This window comes from Tachysurus vachellii, chromosome 16 (assembly GCF_030014155.1).
Source record: "Tachysurus vachellii isolate PV-2020 chromosome 16, HZAU_Pvac_v1, whole genome shotgun sequence".
NCBI lineage: Eukaryota > Metazoa > Chordata > Actinopteri > Siluriformes > Bagridae > Tachysurus > Tachysurus vachellii.
In genome coordinates, this window is record NC_083475.1 from 6,659,111 (window position 1) to 6,664,919 (window position 5,809).

Genomic DNA, 5,809 nt, shown 5'->3' on the forward strand with positions numbered 1-5,809 from the left:
GGGTTTGGGCTCACAGATGGGGAAGGAATGGAAAGGCTGTGGTCTTTCCTCCGAAGATTTGCCAGAGTCACAAAGGAGATGACTCCATCTCATCGCCTTGACCTACTGACTGATGCCCTTTTGCATTATGGACGGAGGAAATCAACTGACCTAAGGTTTGTCCACTGCTCTATAACCTTTCAAAATTTTGTGCTGGTTGTTCACTGTTTATACATTTTATATTTTCTGGAGTGAAGCTAATCACACACAAATTGGGAAGCATAAGTAGATTAAACCGTCTTTTCAGAAGTGCAGCTCCTGCAAAGACTAGACAAAGCAGAGAAAATATCGATTCTCGCTCAAGAAGATATCTCCTCTGTCATCAGAGAGGCACCAGGTAAACAATACACATAAGAAGCAGGTAACAATAGTTGAAGATGGGAGAATTTTACATTCCATTTACAAGTGCATTTTGCACAAGAGTATGTAGGATTGACGTGCGTCTTGGTTTCTGTTATTTTTGTTGTGTAGTATTGGTTTCTGAAGGAGACATGGAGAGATGGAAAAAAAGGGAGATGGAGCTAGCCCAACAGAAACAGAAACCAATAAGTAAGGAACTTAAGTTAATGTCTTGAATATTAGTTAAGTTAAGGTCATGAATATTATTAACAAAGAATATTGCAAATGTTATACTTACCTTTCCATGTACAGTAATAAAATATAATCCTGTAAGCTATGTGAAGAAGTAACATGAAATTAATTATTTTATTAGAGTGGTAGTAATGTCTTCTTTATTTGTTCTCCAGACACTGTCTGTAGATGGAAAAGGGACTACATCATCAGACTGATTCAGTTCTACAAGTTGAAGTAAGAGTTTAATGTGTTTATGTAAGACTATGGTAATTACAGCTGTCTTTATGTGCCCTGCTGATGTGCTTCAACATGTGATCATAGTAACAGCATAGTTTTTAAGGAAACTGTCACCAGTGCTTATAAATGAAGATTTGCAATAATTCTGCAATACTTGAATGTGGTGTAATTAGTAATCAATTACCACCAAGGCCTTACTTGTAACATATGTTTGGTCAGGTGTACCACAGTAATGCTTTCTGCTTGCTAGCTACTGAACTTTTTGTAATGTGTAGATCTGGGACTCGAGAGTCACACAAGGAGGGTGAAACAGAGTAAGTAAGCAGTAATCTGTCTGTTACTGTTCTCTGATCAAGTGTGTACATACCATTTAATAATAATTATTTGCTGACCATTGTAGAATTGAGGACTCTCTGCTGAACATGGAGAAAAAACACCACATTAGGAGAAGATGGCAAGAGTCTGATTCAGACTTCCAGTCTACTCTTAAAGATGTGGACCGTGAGCTCAGAGGCTGACTGATCTGCAAGGCTAGAACTGAATCAAGGGAGAGAGCAGTCCTCCTCCACCTGAAAAGAAAATATCCAGGTAAAGTGCTGTGGATAAGTAGATACAATGAAACATTAAGTTTCAACTTAAAAAGGACTATAATACAAATGAATACATTCATTTTTCTGCATGCGTGTTTCCTAACTTTGCTTCAGATGGGCAGGGCATTGCCATTAGACTCTCCAAGCAGGTAGCCAGCTCCAACAAGAGACTGAGACAGGCAATAAAAGAATACAACAGCATTCAATGGCCCCCGCAGATGAGCATCTTCCCTGCGACAATTGATTTTCAGGAAGCATGTGATCCCTCTTGGCATGTCTATTTCTGCTTTGATGACACTGTAAGTATAGTTACTTAACCCTAGTAACCACACAGCAGTCACTCTAGTAACCATCTGACAAACTAACTACCTGCCAATCGTATTAGAAACCACCTGGTAACATTGACATAGCACTTTGTTTTCTTTTGTCTCCTAGATTGAAGAAGATAATGTTTCGAGGAGTCTAAAAAGGCGAGGGATTGATGCCTTGCATATGAAGACTCGGGCAGCTGAGGAAAAGCGCATGCTTTACCAAGAAATGAAAAGTGTAACTGAACATCTCCATCAGCAGCAGCCTTTCTGTGCTCTGCCATCAAAGACACTGAGCAGCCTGGTGCAAAAGCTGCTCTCATTCAACGTCTCCATCAGCTGGAAAGAAAACGACTTCAAGCCATTGTGATGTTTCACCCACATGTACCAGACATTGTTCCTGCAGACAACCCCCACTTGTGTCAGGCCCTCCCCATGCCAAGCATACAGACACTGGTATACAATGATAGTGATAATGATGACAATGAGGATGACAGTGAGGATGAATATGATAACTAGCACTGCAGATTTTTTTTTAATTTCCAGTTGAATCCTTTGAAACAAATACTGTATAAGTTTGTAAAAAATAAAATGTTTTCCACAATGAGTTATTGTCATGTTTTCAGCCATTGTCACAGCACACTTGAGGTCAATGAAACGTGATTAACTTAATAAATGACTTGTACAATGATTTTACAGTCATAATCCACAAGACAGTGTGTCACATACAGTAGGTTCTTACATAACGATTATTGGCTTGAAATGCTCCTGAACTAAGTTTATGTGGATTAATTATTTTTTATTTTCCCATTGGCTGCTTTTATTTTATTTTTACATTCTTTGTTCAGTGAATTTATTCCATTTAGTTTTATATAGTTCGTTGCTATGGTGGTTGCTATTGACCCTGCTATCACTGAAACCAGAACCGCTGTTTCCATCCGAATTCTACCCCAAACCTAACCCTAAATCGCGTAGCTGTATCCCATCTAACCAAAAACACTGTTTCGGCTAAAATATCTTAAAAAACAACTTATGTACATTTGCTTAACGTAGTTAATCATCTAGATGCAGTATAATTAATAGTTTGGCTGAACTAGATGTTGAGATATTCAGTAGATAAATGTTTTTACAGCCCTACATTGCAAACCAGAAAAACTACAATTTTAGTGATGATTTGTGTCAAGTTGCATTGCGCACCTGTTGGGAATTGTAGTTTTTTAAAACATTTGTTTTTCTTATAATTGGAGGTTGTAAATAGTGAGTTGAGAGTACAGTGAGGAGTTTAGGGGATTGTAAACACATTTATGCAATCAGATTTTAAATATTTAATTGTTAAATAGGTTAAAATAAATTAATTTTAACCATATTTGACAGTGTCCCAAGTTGTTGACTATATTGACATGATAACTGAGGTCAAGAGCTCTCATTAACAGTTGGTCCCATGTCTGTAGCCCCTTTTGTTGCCTAATTATAAGCCTTCACAAATGCACAAAGGTGATGATTCAAAGGTCAATATTTCAAAGCAGGAGCCATGTAGATTCTTCATACTGACATATGTTATTCTCCAGGTCAAGACCTTTCTAACGATGTATTTGGCTTAGCTCTACAACAAACTTTTCATGTTCTCATTTCAACGTACACAAGCCATCTCAGGTGTAGTTTCAGAGAGCACTTTGAAGGCTCAATAGGGTTAGATAAAATAGCTTTTTGTTTGTTTGTTTGTTTTTGTTTGTTTGTTTCTGGCTGTGTAAACAGACCCCACACCTTGAGGAATACCTGGTCAGTGGTCCACACACACAAACTGCATTTCTGTTTGGGCTTATATGCATAGGCTTTCTATTTATGTTAATGCTGCTATGATAATTAATAACTAAGACCATAGTCTGATGGGTAGTCGTCTCCGATTGTAGGCTACTTGTAGTAGATGACTATTAGGCCAATTGGTTGCCAAAACCTAGATTAGCAAACATTATACATAATGTATGCTCTCTTGCATCTTCTCTAGCCTATTTATTTCTGTTAAAATGTTTTCTTTTGAGCTCTACTAAAAATGGCAAACAGGCCTATTTAGTTTACCCATTAGAGTACCATTTCCCTCCTTCCAAAACCTGTCACTGTGAGAAAGTAAATGCTTCAGCTATGTGTACCAAATCTAGTATATGAAGCCTATGTATTGTTTCATGTTCCTTCTTGTCCAGGTTTCTAAGCACAAAGACAGGCCTGAGCAGTATGCAAACTATACCATGAATGTCTATGGATCAGGTGTGTCCGGTCATAAAAATTCTGCCCACATAAAACAGTACTAAAGTAGTTTATAGTTAAAGTAGTAAATACCCATACTATAGTAAATTGTAGTATACAGTATATATTATTTAAAACTTTGTTAATAAATGCTACAGCATACTGTAGAGTAATAACTACACTCTGAAAACAGATGTGTTAAAACAACACAATCAGTGTTATTTTGGGAACACACTAAATGCATCTCTGTGTTATTATTGGAACACCACATATTGTGTTACTTAGGTTGTCAATGATTAATTTTAACACAAAATGACATATAATGTGAAATTACTTAATCATTCCAAAACATTCCTTACAACTGAGCATCATAGCCAGTTTTTTAACTCATGATGGATTTCTGGTCTCAAATTTTTTGTATTACTTTCAATTCATATATAAATATATATTTCTGTCATGACGGTTCATTTCATTACATTAAATGTGGTAATAGAGATTTGCTTCAAATTTATCTGTATTATGGAGGAAAATAACTTTGATAAAGCAGATACATATAACATCATCATCCTCATCATCGTTCATAGCAACCATTATATTTAAAGTTTAAAAATTTAATTGTACTGTTCAACTGTATATCTAAGTATCCACAAGTATCACTACTGCTCTGACAAACAAACTTTTCAATATTCATTTTGCCAAATACCTCTCAGTGACAGCAAGACTGCGAAAAAGAAGTGAAAGTTATGTGAAGTATCTAATCATAAAATGAAAACGAACTGTGACTCACTGTATTGAAAAGTATGGTGAGATCCTTGCCAACACCCAACCCTACTGAACCATTGATAAAAGATGAAACAATAGGCTACTCATCATTTACAACCTGGGGACTAAATTCAGTACAATACATATTAATTGTTCCCCACATGTCCCAGGTAAAGGGGACCACGCTTATGGTGCCAACAAATGACAACAATAAATAAAAATTAGAGTAAATGAAAAATCTGTTTTATTCTGATAACTGTAATCGGTACAATAAATTTGCAATAACAACATTACATGTAACTTAATACATTAAAAAAAACGTGTGTGTGTGTTTGTTGGGATGGGGTCATGAACAAAGTAAAAACAACTCAAACAAGTTGGAACATAAAACATCTTGTTAACGCATCTTGTTTCCTATCACTGATGCAGCGCTTCAGGGTGTTTGCATGGTGTCTTGACACTGGCATTTAAGACACATGTTTTTTTTAAAACCACATGCAGTGTGTGACCATGATTGGCACACTGTGCACTGTGACCATGAACGCCACTTCTTTGAAGCGTTCTTCTTCCTGTCATCGAAATGGATGTGGCAGACACAGCAAAGATTGCCTCCATCTATCAAATAAAAAACAAATATTTTTAAGTCAAGCCAGTTAGTTGAAATTATACTCATGAGCATAATTAAAGTAACATTTCAAAGGCAGTTTATTCATTTGTAACCATTGCCAAAATAAAATGTGGGTATTGCATATACCCATCTTGCTGACGCTCAATCATACGATACAAGCAGGTCAACAAAGAAGAATTCCTGTGGCCCATTTCAGAAAGCGGCATTAGTGTAGCCCTGAAACAAGGAAAACTCTTGGTTTTCCATTTCATAAATGTATGTAAATCAAACCTGATTCAGAAGTGTAACTCAATTTTCAAAAATCTCACCACCACTTTTTTCTTCAGCTCTACTTCACATTGATACAGGTTTATGATTTATTAATAACTGTAATGCCATAACTCATACAGTCGTAGGTCGTAGTCCTAAATGAAAGAATCTGAGTCTGATTT

The 5,809-nt window shown here is 36.3% G+C and overlaps 1 protein-coding gene across 1 annotated transcript in view; it reads left to right on the forward strand.

Annotated features, from left to right (window-relative positions):
* LOC132858746 (forkhead box protein M1-like) overlaps positions 1-5,809 on the forward strand; it is a 17,165-nt gene that overhangs the window by 9,494 nt on the left and 1,862 nt on the right. The gene's annotated exons all lie outside the window — the stretch shown is intronic.